At 44.6% G+C, this 14,089-nt stretch overlaps 1 pseudogene; it reads right to left on the bottom strand.

Annotated features, from left to right (window-relative positions):
• Positions 1 to 4,788: 4,788 nt before the first annotated feature.
• Positions 4,789 to 13,357, bottom strand: LOC113619399 (transcription and mRNA export factor ENY2-like; annotated as a pseudogene).
• Between the last annotated feature and the right edge of the window lie 732 nt (positions 13,358 to 14,089).

Here is a 14,089-nt window from a genome sequence, read left to right as displayed (position 1 = left end):
AATAAGTCTCTTCTCCTCTCTGGGCCTCAGTTTTCCTGTCTGTAAAGGGCTAGGAGCTCAAATTTCATTTCTAAGCTCAAGTGTCTCAGCCCTGAGTCCTCGTTTGCCCTCATCAGGCCACACCATTTGGAATGTAACTGTTTTCACTTTAGCACCCAATTTCAGCCTCTACATCCTCTGATTGGTTGAACACTCAATTACAAGAAACCTGTGAGTTTCTGAAGGGCAGAAGCTCTACTGTACAAACCATTATAGCGTTCTTAATGTGTATAGCATGGTATAGGCACTCACTCAATGTTAAATAATGTTTTTTTCTGGTTAAAAATTATCCATGTTTTTTCTCCTTTAATGTGTTTATGTAATGAATTAAGTTAACTGTATTCCTAGTGACAAAATCTCTTATTTCTGGGGGTTGGGGGGAGACCCAAAAGTGAAAATGGTCTATAGTTTTCCTTTTTTAAAAAAAAAAATTATGTTTTAGTACTAAGGATATGCCAGTAAAATGGATTGGGAGTTTTCTACATGTTCCTATGATAAAACTCAGCTGTGAAACCATCTGGGCCTGGTGCCTTTTTCCACTTCCAATATTTTATTTAAAATTTCAAATCTACAAAAAAACTTCAGCACTCTTTACCTAGATTCACCAATTGTTAATATTTTATCACATGTTTTCTCCCTCTCTCTCTCTCTCTCTCACACACACACACACACACATGCTCTACTTGGTAATGTGTCATCTTAACTTAGCTGGAACCAAGTTTCCTAGAATTCTCTCCCCTGAGTGGTTCCAAGTTAGGTTGGCAATAAAGTTAATTCGCTCAAGATTTGGAGGGAGCAGGCATTTTTTTATGCTTTGCACTTTGATGAAAGGTCTCAGGCTCTTCTGTAGCTGGCATGTGGTTGTCACTGACCTGCTAACTTGCCTTGTTGCTTTGGGGGCAGACCCGTAGCCTCCCTGGTTCCTGCTAGGTTGCCTCCTTTTGTTTCTCTGAGTCCCAGGCCAAGTATGTGTACAGCTCTGTGGTAAGGACACCAGTTCTCCTGCAGGTCACCTGCGTCATTGATGTTGGAGAGGGTGGGAGACAGGTGTGAGCTTCAGTTTGTCCTTGTTCTCCCCAACTTCACGTCCATCTCTCCTTTCCAACTACTGGCAGGTTTAGAGGGCTTGCACAGTCTGTTCCACCAGCACCCACAATTGCATGAGATCTAGTCCCTATTACCAACCCCTTATTCTATATCATTCATAGTGGCCCTGATTCTCTGGATCAAACACACACACACACACACTTAAAAATTTTTTGTTCAACTATTTGAAAGGTGAAATGCAAACATTAGACACTTCAGTCCTGACTACATTTTTTAAAAAAGTATCTCCTAAGATTTAGGACATTTACCTACATAAACAAAATTCCATTGTCCTAACCAAGAAAATTCCATTTTCCCACCCAACAGGAACTAGATATAATAATATTATCTAGTACACTTCCTATATTCAGATTTCTGAAACTGTCCAAATAGTGTTCTTTTAACTGGCTTTTTCTAAACTCCAGGATCTAATCAAAGACCCCCCAGTGCATTTGGTTGTCATATCTCTTTTATCTTTTAGCCTAGAACAGTTTTACCTTTTATTTTTCCCTTTCATGACTTTGATTTTTTTTTAAGAGTCCAGATCAATTTTCTTGCAGAATGTCCCACCATCTCGATTTGTCTGTCTGTTTCTTCATGACTGGACTTAGGTTGAACATTTCGGACTATAACACTACATAGCTGATGTTGTCTATTTCCCATTGCATCTTCTTAGGAGGCACTAATGTTAGTTTGTCCTCTACTGACCTGGAGTCTTTTGCAATTGTCAATGGAAATAATCAATAATCAATAATCAATAATAAAGAAAAGAGTTTGAGTTGAGCCAAGCTGAGGACAAATAACCCAGGAGGAGCCTCTCAGTAGCTCTGAGGACTGCTCCATCGAAGCATGGTTTCCAGCACAGTCTCCTGCCTCACCAGAAAAAAAGAACATACATCAAATTGACAGGGCATTCCTTCAAGTTTTCAAAAGAGAAAGGTTTAGTATGTATACAGTGAGACAGTAGGACCTGAATGTCTGGGAAGGGAACTTTATCTTCAAGGGAATGTTAACATGCATTTCATAGAAAGGGAGTTATTTATCCTTATCTTTGAAAGGGACATTCTTTGCCTTAATTGTTGAAGTAGATGTGCTGTTTGCATTTGACAGGCCATGAGTCAAGCCGTTTTAGTTCACACAAAGTTCAGGGTGAACCATGTATAAGCCAAAATGACTTCCCTATACCTCAATATGTGAAAAATTTCCCCATCATTTCCCATTTTGATCACAAATCTTTTGATAGAAAGCATTAATGATTAAAATATCTGTCCCTTGATTCCAGGTGATTTGCTGCCTGCTCCGGATCCCTCATGTCCCTCAGTGCTAGGCCTCTTTTTTTTAATGTATATAGATTTGCCTAGTTATCTACACTGTGGCGATTAATGAGATATAGTGAAAAGGCAGAGAGATATATGCTGATTGGGAGACACAGGTTACATGTATTATCAATTATATCAAATTGTCACATAAGCATTTTACCTGTGCTATTAGCAGTAGACTTAAAGCAAGCAGATACATGTCATGAGTAGTTTGATAGCCAGAAAAAGATTAATAATACATATTATGACAATGACAATTGTCTGGAAAGCAGAGTGAAAAAAACTGCCTAAAAAAAAAAAAAAAAACCTGCCTATTTCTGAGGGAAGCCAGCTAAAAATAGTACAAAAACTAAAATTAAGAACTCTGGGCACGGGCTTCCCTGGTGGTGCAGTGGCTGGGAGTCTGCCTACCAGTGCAGGGGACACGGGTTCAAGCCCTGGTCTGGGGGGATCCCACATGCCGTGGAGCAGCTAGGCCCGTGCGCCACAACTACTGAAGCCCGCACGCCTAGAGCCCATGCTCCACAGCAAAAGAAGCCACTGCAATGAGAAGTCCCTGCTTGCCACAACTAGAGAAAACCCACACGCAACAACGAAGACCCAACGCAGCCAAAAATAAAACAAATTAAAAAAAAAAAAAAGGAACTCTGGGCACAAATTTAGAGGGCCCTTGAAGGATTTTTTCAAGGTTACAGTTTACTAATTTCAAGCTCTCCTTGAGACAAGGTATCGATCCAAGTACACCAAGCAGTATTAACAACAGCACAGACACCTCCTTGGGCAGCAAGGAGATAATCTAAAGCAATACATCTGTCAAGTACCACATAAGCAAGAGTCTAGAGATCTTTGTTGGTCCCTAATAGCTCTTGCAGAGGCTCTGGCAATCTTACTGATGGTTTGGGTAAGATTTCTCATCATCACTTCTAGGTCAGTTGTACCAACTCCTAGCCAAGAGCCCCAAACCCTGAGGGGGTCGTTATATTGGCTTCTGAATCCTGCAGGGAGGTCACATCCCTGAGAATGGACACAGCTGTTACCTTCCTATTCAGAGGGATCCTTATCAGGGTAGTCTTCAACTAATGAGAGGGTTTTTTTTTTTTCTTCTTTCTTAGCGGTATGCGGGCCTCTCACTGTTGTGGCCTCTCCCGTGGCGGAGCACAGGCTCCGGACGCGCAGGCTCAGCGGCCATGGCTCACGGGCCCAGCCGCTCCGCGCATGTGGGATCTTCCCGGCCCGGGGCACGAACCCGTGTCCCCTGCATCAGCAGGCAGACTCTCAACCACCGCGCCACCAGGGAAACCCAATGAGAGGGTTTTATGGATTGTTTGGTTTTTGTTTTTTGCTGTGATCATCAGGGCTAGAGTTTGAGCCAGTGAGCAATTTCAAGATAGTAATTAGAGTAGTCAAATATCCCAGCAGGCAGGTTCCTCCCATTCTCCAACTGTCTAAACATTCATGTGCCCGGGGCCAGTTATCACACCCACAAACAAATATAAATCCTTTAGAGGCACATAGTACTCCAGGTGTTGAGTCTTTTTTGGAAGGTATGTAACCAAAATTTTCTAACCATGGGTTAGTATATGGGAGTTTCCAATCAGTCAAATTGACCTTACAAGTAGGAAGAGCAGTGAGCCCTCCGTTAATCCAAGTATGTCAAGTTCTAATCCCATTGCATAAAGGAGAATTATATTTGCTATCAGCCTTATTATAACAGGTTGTCAGTAAGTATAGAGGATGGGAAAGAGAAATAAGTGGCACTGACCTTGCAAATTGTAATGTTTTGTGAAGACATTTTGACTAATATCATGGCCATAAGCATCAGATTGGTTACATGTGGGCCCCCCAGTGTCCTTTGGGATTGTTTCTAGTGGGGTCAGGAAGAAGCAAGGGACAGGAGAAGACTGGGTAAAGATGTGAACGTGGTAAGTGATCTGAGAGTTCTTTTCTGTGAGTCACAGTGAAGCTAAGCATAGTGGTAAAATTGGTTATGGGCACAACTATGGGGTCATTATATTTTACAAAGGACCCAGTAGGGGAATGGTGACAGATCCAGCATATCCAGCCAGAGGAGGCAAGAGACGGTGACATTTGTACAATAACATTGCCTTTCCAAGGATGACAGTGAACTATACACATGCAAGACAACAGAGAAATTAGGAGAAGCTTTTCTTTTTCATTCATGAGATATTTATTAAAATAACACATTTAGGGGAAAAAATCAATACAACTGTATACATCATTACTGAAAACTGTATACCATCATACAAAAAAGGATTTCATTTTGGGAAACTGATTCCTAATTTATGGCAAGTTTTACTTTCAGAAATAAAACCACAAAACAACACAATCTAATTCAATCTTAGAGGCTGACATGCTGAGCAAGGAATGTTCTTATTCTTTGTAGGAGCTCCTTCTTTACACTGTCAGGTACCAGGGCTCTGCCTTTTGGTGTGATTTCAGCCACCAAGTCATCAACAGTAACGTGTTCTAGTCCTTTTTCTTTAATTACCTCTTTACAGTGTGCCTTCAACTGATCCTTCCAGCCACATTCAATTAATTTAGCTCTCAGTAACTCTTTGAGGAGTTCTCTTTCTCCAGTTTCTCTATCAACTTTTGGTTAATTGCTGCTCTTATCTGCACATCTTTGTTCACCTTGCTAACCACTCACCGCGGACAAGGGCCGTCCCTTCCCAGCAACGAAATGACCCTTGCGCCGATGACCGTTACCTACAACATTCTTTGGCTGCCCAGACCTAGACCCCAGGAGAAGCTGTAAGATTAAAGAAAACATGGGGGGCCTTCCCTTGTGGCGCAGTGGTTGAGAGTCCGCCTGCCGATGCAGGGGACACGGGTTCGTGTCCCGGTCCGGGAGGATCCCACATGCTGCGGAGCGGCTGGGCCCGTGAGCCATGGCCGCTGAGCCCGCGCGTCCGGAGCCTGTGCGCCGCAACGGGAGAGGCCACAGCCGGGGGAGGCCTGCGAACCGAAAAAAAAAAAAAAAAAAAAAAAAAAGAAAACATGGGGGAAAGGGGAGAAGGCTTGTTGACTGTGACTGTAATGAGGTCAAGAGTATAGGTAATGTACACATAAACAAACATTTTTTTTTTTTTTGCGGTATGCAGGCCTCTCACTGTTGTGGCCTCTCCCGTGGCGGAGCACAGGCTCCGGACGCGCAGGCTCAGCGGCCATGGCTCACGGGCCCAGCTGCTCCGCGGCATGTGGGATTTTCCCGGACCGGGCACGAACCCGCGTCCCCTGCATTGGCAGGCGGACTCTCAACCACTGCGCCACCAGGGAAACCCAAATATTTTTTTTTTAAAGTCCAAAAGTATTGACAAGGTTGGGAGTTACAGGCCTGTTCCAGACTCTTGGGTTAGCTGTCTGCTACTGCTATCATTTTCTTCTCGTCTTTGCTTGGTGGTGCTTGTCCGTTGAAGCTGGGTGTCAGAAACAGGGGTTGAAGTCCATTCAGGTGGAGGGAGCTTTTTTATTTTTATTTTTTAAATAAATGTATTTATTCACTTTTGGCTGCATTGGGTCTTCATTGTTGCGTGTGGGCTTTCTCTAGTTGTGGCGAGCGGGAGCTAATCTTCGTTGAGGTGCGCAGGCTTCTCATTGCGGTGGCTTCTCTTGTTGCGGAGCACGGGCTCTAGGCATGTGGGCTTCAGTAGTTGTGGCGCACGGGCTTGGTTGCTCCGCAGCATGTGGGATCTTCCTGGACCAAGGATCGAACCCGTGTCCCCTGAATCGGCAGGTGATTCTTAACCACTGGAGAGGGGACTTTTTTAAACGAGAGATGTGAATCCACGAGTCTATGCCTTTTAGTTTGGCAGTGCATGGATTAATACCAGATAAGGTCCTTTCCAACATGGCTGCAAAGAATCTTTTATTTGATGTCTTTTCCAATAGACAAAATCTCCAGGTTACGGGCTTCCCAGGTGGTGCAGTGGTTGAGAGTCCGCCTGCCGATGAGGGGGACGCAGGTTCCTGTCCCGGTCCGGGAAGATCCCACATGCTGCGGCGCGGCTGGACCCGTGAGCCATGGCCGCTGAGCCTGCGCGTCCGGAGCCTGTGCTCCGCAATGGGAGAGGCCACAACAGTGAGAGGCCCGCCTACAGCGAAAAAAAAAAAAAAAAAAAAAAAAAAATCTCCAGGTTATAATCCATGATCCTTAAGGTCTTTGACTCCTGAGAACTCACTGTGAAAGAAATTACCTACCAACTTGTCATTTCCTTTAAGTGCCTTAATAAGACCCTGACAACAATGTAATATATCTCCCTTGAGTAAGGTTGGTTCATATAGTCCCTCATGCATTCACATAAGCCATCCTGCTATTATTTCAAAAGGAGACAGCTGATGTTTACCAAGAGGTGAAGATCTAAGGTTGAGAAGCACTCATAGAAGAGCTTTATGCCAATTGAGTTTTTTTTTTTTTTGCCGTAGGTGGGCCTCTTACTGTTGTGGCCTCTCCCGTTGCGGAGCACAGGCTCCAGACACGCAGGCCCAGCGGCCACGGCTCACGGGCCCAACCGCTCTGCGGCATGTGGGATCTTCCCGGACCGGGGCACGAACCCGTGTCCCCTGCATCGGCAGGCGGCCTCTCAGCCACTGCGCCACCAGGGAAGCCCGAGCGTTCCCCCATTTTGACCACTAAAGAGGTAAGCTATCTTTTGTTAGATCTTCCCATTTTACCAAGTACTTGCATGTACGGGCTTCATAGGTATTGTACATGAAGCCAGTCGGAGTTCCAGTGGGTGGCTGCCCGTCCGGGAGCCGCTCAGCTTTAGAAGCACGATTTCCCATTTTCTTTCAGTTTTGTCTTTTTATAAAGTCTGAACAATTTCTAAGGTCAGAAGTGTGCTGCTTATGAGCTTAGGTCCTCAAGGTGTCAGCCTTGAGTTGGTTCTGCTCTTCTGCATCTCAGTTTCTCTAGCTGGCAGTAAATCCAGAGCGGGGGCTCTGAGCACTGAATGACCAGTTTGTGTGCGTGTCCCTGGGAGAGCCGTAAATAACTTAAAGTGTTATGATGGGTTTCCCTGTGGGACCACTACTCATCACCAGGATTAATCCTCAGATACTTCCACTAGGTTCTTAGTTGCCTGAGGACACCTTGTGCCCACAAGGAGCAAATATCCCTTTTCTTCAGAGACAAATAGGTTCAATTTCTTGTTTTGTTGTCAAATAGTTTGTTCAGACCATATGTACACAATCTTTCCAATTTAAGCCAAATTAAATAAGGCCATCCAACCCAGTTTACTCCAAAGTTCCTTCTAGGATTTCCCTGTGTAGGAAATCCCCCCCAGGTCCCTGCCTAGGAAATTCCTCCTAGGTCCCTTCCACCCAGGAATTGTATTGGTACTCCCTTAAGACTCCAAGTCTTAAAATTTTAACAGCTCAGATAAAACTCAGGACCGTCTGATGGGATTAACAGATGCACAGTAACATATATAAAATAGATAAACGACAAGGATCTACTGTATAGCACAGGAATCTATATTCAATATCTTGTAATAAACTAAAATGGAAAATAATTTTTTAAAAAAGAATATAGGGCTTCCCTGGTGGTGCAGTGGTTGAGAGTCCACCTGCCGATGCAGGGGACACGGGTTCGTGTCCCGGTCCGGGAAGATCCCACATGCTGCGGAGCGGCTGGGCCTGTGAGCCATGGCTGCTGAGCCTGCGCGTCCGGAGCCTGTGCTCCGCAACGGGAGAGGCCACAACAGTGAGAGGCCCGCATACCGAAAAAAAAAAAAAAAAAAAAAGAATATATATATATATATATATGTATGTATAACTGAATCACTTTGCTGTACGCCTGAAATTAACACAATATTGTAAATCAATTTTACTTCAATTAAAAACAACTCAGAACTGTCCAGAATGAGGTCAGATACCAGGAAGAACTCACCCAAGCACCTGAAGGGTGCTGTGAAGCCTGGAGCTCAAGGGGCTTGTGCTTGGTACTGAGAGCTGGTCCAAAGTAGACCCCACGTGACCACTGGTGGGTTTCTCTGATATCCTGCAGCCTACGCCAAGCAATGTTGACAGAAATCATCAATAATCAATCCATAATAAAGAACAGGAAAGAGTTTGATTCGCGCCAAGCTGAGGATGAAAGCCCGGGAGAAGCCTCTCAGTAGGTCTGAGGACTGCTCCATTGAAGCATGGTTCCAGCATAGTTTTCTGCCTTACAGAACAAAAAACATACATCACCTTGAACGGACTACATTCCTTCAAGGTTTGAATAGAGGTAGAGTTAGTGTACACAGCGAGACAGCAGGACCCTGGTGTCTGGGAAGGGAAACTTATCCCCAAGTGAGTGTCAGCATGAATGCCATATTGTCATTTTCCACACAGATATTCTTAACCTTAACGATGAAAGTAGATGTACTGTGTGTGTTTGACAGGCCTTGAGTCAAGCTGTTTTACTTCACACAAAGTTCAGGGTGAAGCATGCATAAGCCAAAATGACGTCCCCGTACCTCAATATGTGAAACATTTCTCCATCAGAATGCAATCACCTTACTTATCTTTCTAATCTCTTCCATGGTTCTTAGCCTGTTAAAATTTTCTACTTCCTAGCTCAATTTTGATAGTCTATATTTTGCTGAAAAATCATATTTCCTTTGGTTATTTCAACTTATTACCACAATATTTTAAATCATTACTTTAATGACATCCATATTTGTGTTTATCCTGCCTTTCTCATTCCTAAAGTTGCATATTTTTTTAAATTGGGGTATAGTTGCTTTACAATGTTGTGTTAGTTTCTGCTGTACAGTGAAGTGAATCAGCTATATTTGTGTGTGTGTGTGTGTGTTTGTGTGTATATATACACACATATATATATATACCTCCCCTCTTTTTTGGATTTCCTTCCCATTTAGGTCACCACAGAGCATTGAGTAGAGTTCCCTGTGCTACACAGCAAGTTCTCATTAGTTACCTACTTTAAACATAGTAGTGTATATATGTCGATCCCAATCTCCCAGTTCATCCCACCCCTCCTTTCCCCCCTTGGTGTCCATACATTTGTTCTCTATGTCTGTGTCTCTATTTCTGCCTTGCAAACAGGTTCATCTGTACCATTTTTCTAGATTCCACATGCATGCATTAATATATATTTGTTTTTCTCTTTCTGACTTACTTCACTCTGTATGACAGTCTCTAGGTCCATCCACCTCTCTAAAAATGACCCAGTTTTGTTCCTTTTCATGGCTGAGTAGTATTCCATTGTATATATGTACCACATCTTCTTTATCCATTCATCTGTCGATGGACACTTAGGTTGCTTCCATGATCTGGCTATTGTAAATAGTGCTTCAATGAACACTGGGGTGCATGTGTCTTTTTGAATTATGGTTTTCTCAGGGTATATGCCCAGTAGTGGGATTGCTGGGTCATATGGTAATTCTATTTTTGTTTTTTTAAGGAACCTCCATACTGTTCTCCATAGTGGCTGTATCAATTTACATTCCCACCAACAGTGCAAGAGGGTTCCCTTTTCTCCATACTCTCTCCAGCATTTATTGTTTGCAGATTTTTTGCTGATGGCCATTCTGACGGGTGTGAGGTGATACCTCATTGTAGTTTTCATTTGCATTTCTCTAATAATTAGTTATGTTGAGCATCTTTCCACGTGCCTCTTGGCCATCTGTAGGTCTTCCTTTTTTTTTTTTTGTAAATTTTTCAAAATATTTATTTATTTATTTATTTGGCTGCACTTGGGTCTTAGTTGCGGCACGTGGGATCTTTGTTGCCACGTGCAGGATCCTTTAGTTGCAGCATGTGGAATCTCTAGTTATGGCATGCAAACTCTTAGTTGTGGTATGTGGGATCTAGTTCCCTGACCAGGGATTGAAACCCGGCCCCCTGCATTGGGAGCGTGGAGACAGCCACTGGACCACCAGGGAATTCCCTGTATGTCATCTTTGGATAAAGTTGCATATTTTTGCTTTCTCTCTTTGCTTTGACTTGCCTTTAGTTAAGATTTTTCTCATTTTCTTTGTCTTTTCAAACAAATTTTATTTATCTTTTTCATATTTTTTCCTATATCATTTCTGTCAGCTTTTATCTCATTCTCCCCTCTTCTTTTATTTTATTGCTATTTTTCTAATTTCTTAGGTTGAATATTTGGTTCAGTTGCTTTGGGGCTTTTATTTGGGTTGGCCAAAAATTCGTTGGGGCTTTTCCGTAACATCTTACGGAAAAACCCAAATGAACTTTTTCGCCAACCCAATATAAATAATAAAAGTATTTAAGGCTATCAATTTTCTTTCTTTTTAAAAATTAGTTAATTAATTATTTATTTTTGGCTGCATCGGGTCTTAGTTGCAGCACATGAGATCTTTCATTGCGGCACGCAGGCTTCTCTCTAGTTGTGGTGCACTCCAGAGTGTGTGGGCTCTGTAGTTGTGGTGCGCGGGCTCCAGAGCTCATGGGCTCAGTAGTTGCAGCACGTGGGCTTAGTTGCCCCATGGCATGTGGGATCTTAGTTCTCCGACCAGGGATCGAACCCACATCCCCTGCACTGGATAGTGGATTCTTAACCACTGGACCACCAGGGAAACCCTGAGGCTATCAATTTTTCTCTGAGCACAACTTTAACTGTGTCCCAGGTGGTTTTAGTATGAAGAATTCATTTCCTTACTGAGATACTTTTTTAAAAAATTTATTTATTTAATTAATTTATTTTTGGCTGCGTTGGGTCTTCATTGCTGCCTGCGGGTTTTTCTCTAGTTGCGGCGAGCGGGGGCTACTCTTCGTTGCACACAGGCTTCTCATTGCGGTGGCTTCTCTTGTTGCAGAGCATGGGCTCTAGGTGTGCGGGCTTCAGTAGTTGTGGCACTCAGGCTCAGTAGTTGTGACTCACGGGCTCTAGAGTGCAGGCTCAGTAGTTGTGGCACACGGGCTTAGTTGCTCCATGGCATGTGGGATCTTCCCGGACCAGGGCTCGAACCTGTGTTCCCTGCATTGGCAGGCGGATTCTTAACCACTGTGCCACCAGCGAAGTCCTGAGATACTTTTAACGATAAAAGTGTACTGTGTTACCTGGGTGATGAAAAGTGAAGAAAAAAAAATACACAAAACCCAACCCCACTGGAGTCCAATTACATCATTCCAGGATTTCCCTGCAGCAGTCAGAGGGGAAAATGCAGGAATTAGGAATGATGAAGGGCATAGCAATGGCAGAGGATTTGAACTTGCTTTTCAAAGAAGGAGACAGGCACTCTTTTAGCAGGACGAGGTTCAAAAGTTGGGTTAGCAATAGGGGTGGTGGGGTGGTGAGAAGTGGATTTTAGAGAAAGAGTGCCCACGGCAGGAGATTTCATCTTCAGAGTAAAGGAGGTTTTTTGGTGGTGCTTTTTTTGGTTTTTTTTTTTTTTAAAGCATCAGAGGAAATGTCAAGGAAGAAAAAGCAAGCTGTAACCCAGGATGCAGAATGCAAAGTCCTGCTTCCTCTCCTCCTCCGTGAGGCCCCATCAGCCGGAGGACTAGGGGCACAGGGGGTGTTTGCAGCCTTTCAACAAAACAGGGCGGAGAGCTGCTTATAAATGTGCTCAGACTGCCCTTGGGCTGGCTGTGCTCTTCCAAGGAAGGCAGCAGGCAGTTTTAGGCCCCAGGGTGGGTTGCCCCAAACAGATGGCTTCAGCTTGTTGGGGATCCATTCCACAAAATAACTGCTATTTTTGTTTCGTATATTAAACATCTGCTCGAAGCAGGGCACGGCTGGGATGCATTTAAGGAGGGCCTTATCAACAGCTGGGGGAGGGTCACAGCTTGGAAGGGAGGGAGGGAAAGATTTGGGGGTTGAGGACCCCACTAAGGGACCCCACATGGGGATGCCCTAAAAGTCTGGGCAGTAAACCTTGAGCCTCTGGACAATCAGACCCAGGACCAAAGCCTGCCTCCCCTGCTGACCCCGTGACGGCACCTGAGATACCTCCAGGGTGGGCAGGTAGTGAGAAGGGAGTCAGGTCCCCAAGGTGGACCCCCTTGTCTACCTGCTTCCTGACTCAGAGAGAGGGAGAGGCAGCCGGTGTGATTCAGGGCAAGGAGCCCGGGACCCAGGTTATGCATAAATGGGAAGTGGGGAAACTGATGTCCAAAGGGAAGAAGTGACTGGCTGGGGACCCAACAGGGCAGGACCCTGAGTGCTGGACTCCTGGTTCCCCCAAGGCTCAGTGTCCTGCTCAGTCTGTACCAGGGCGGGGAAGGCTCTTGGCCCTGACTCTCTGTGGAATAAGGTGGGAAGGCAGCTGCTGTGAGGGAGAGGGGCGAGTGAGGAAAAGCGAGGTGGGAAGACAGTAGACAAAAGGAGATGGAAGGAGGAGGGGCACGGAGAGTAGGCAAGAAGCTGGAGGGGCCAGAAAGACAGCCTGTGTTCAGTTTGAATAGGGAGGGCCGGGCATCCCTGCTTTTCTCAGGCTATTGAGAGCTTTTCAGGGTCTGCTTTACAAGACACTGGTGCTAGAGGGGTGCATCTGATGAGAAGGACCTCAGGGCACCTTGTCAGGAGCTGGGATGGGGGTTAAGGTATTGCTAAGTGACACTCTGCAATCTAATGATGGGGCAACTGTTCTCCCAGACACCCTCTGAGCCAGCGCCTGAAGCTTTGACCATATGGGGGGCTCTCTTTAAGAATAGTAAAACAGGGACTTCCCTGGCGGCCCAGTAGTTAAGACTCCATGCTTCCACTGCAGGGGGTGTGGTTCTGTCCCTGGTCCGGGAACTAGGATCCTGTATGCGGTGCAGCGCGGTCAAAAAAATAAAATAAAATAAAATAAAACAAAATTACAAAACAAAATTAATTACAGAGCTTTGCAAGGAACCACGCACCCTCCACCTCTGCTCAGAGCCATCTCTGGTTTCTCCTCCTTCATCCTCTGTAACCCAAGTCCCACCACCTCCATGGAGCCGGAGAGGTGGGAGCAGGTGGTCCCAAGAGCTTAGACTTGGGGGTCAGGCTGATTAAATAAAATTTACATTTTAAGGCAGGACAAGAAAATTTTAACTTAAAATTCTCTCTCTGTCACTTTGGGCCTCCTCCCTCCCCTGCAGTGTGCAGTGTGCATCTGCATTTTGCATTAACCAGACCTCCTCAAAGATGGGAGTGCCTACTTGACTGTGGAGATCATTTTTTTTTCTTCTCTTCTGATGCCAGCAATGTGACTTCTTAGAAGACTGGCATTCTTTCCCAACTCTGTAAGGGGTCATGGTGACCTACGGCTCACTTTGTGCTTACCTGAACTACACGCCTTTGATGAACTTTATGTAAACTGTCAGTATGTCATTTTGATGTATGATCCTTTGTCTTAGAAATGTATATGACTGTGCCTTTGACTTCTAACAGGTGGAATGGTTCTCAGAGCTTCTGAGAGTCTCTCTCTTGGGTTACAACCCTCAGTTTGGCTTGAACAAAATTCTCTTTTTCCTTTTTCATTGTTAATTGAATTTTTGTTGACAAGACAAACCTGGGCTGGCTAAGCCACTTCCTGTGTGATCCAGGCAAGTCACTGCATTCTTGAAACCTCAGTTGTCTCATCTGTAGAATGGGCAGGATATTTACCTCCTCAGGACCACTGTAAAGATTAAATAAAATAATAAGTATAGCACTTAGCACAGTGTCTAACATATCATAAGCA

Source organism: Aethalodelphis obliquidens, unplaced genomic scaffold, assembly GCF_003676395.1.
Source record: "Aethalodelphis obliquidens isolate GAN/ISIS:26980383/991018 unplaced genomic scaffold, ASM367639v1 scaffold7, whole genome shotgun sequence".
NCBI classification, from domain to species: domain Eukaryota; kingdom Metazoa; phylum Chordata; class Mammalia; order Artiodactyla; family Delphinidae; genus Aethalodelphis; species Aethalodelphis obliquidens.
Note: the sequence above shows the minus strand (reverse complement) of the source record. Positions and strands in the feature narration are given on the sequence as shown.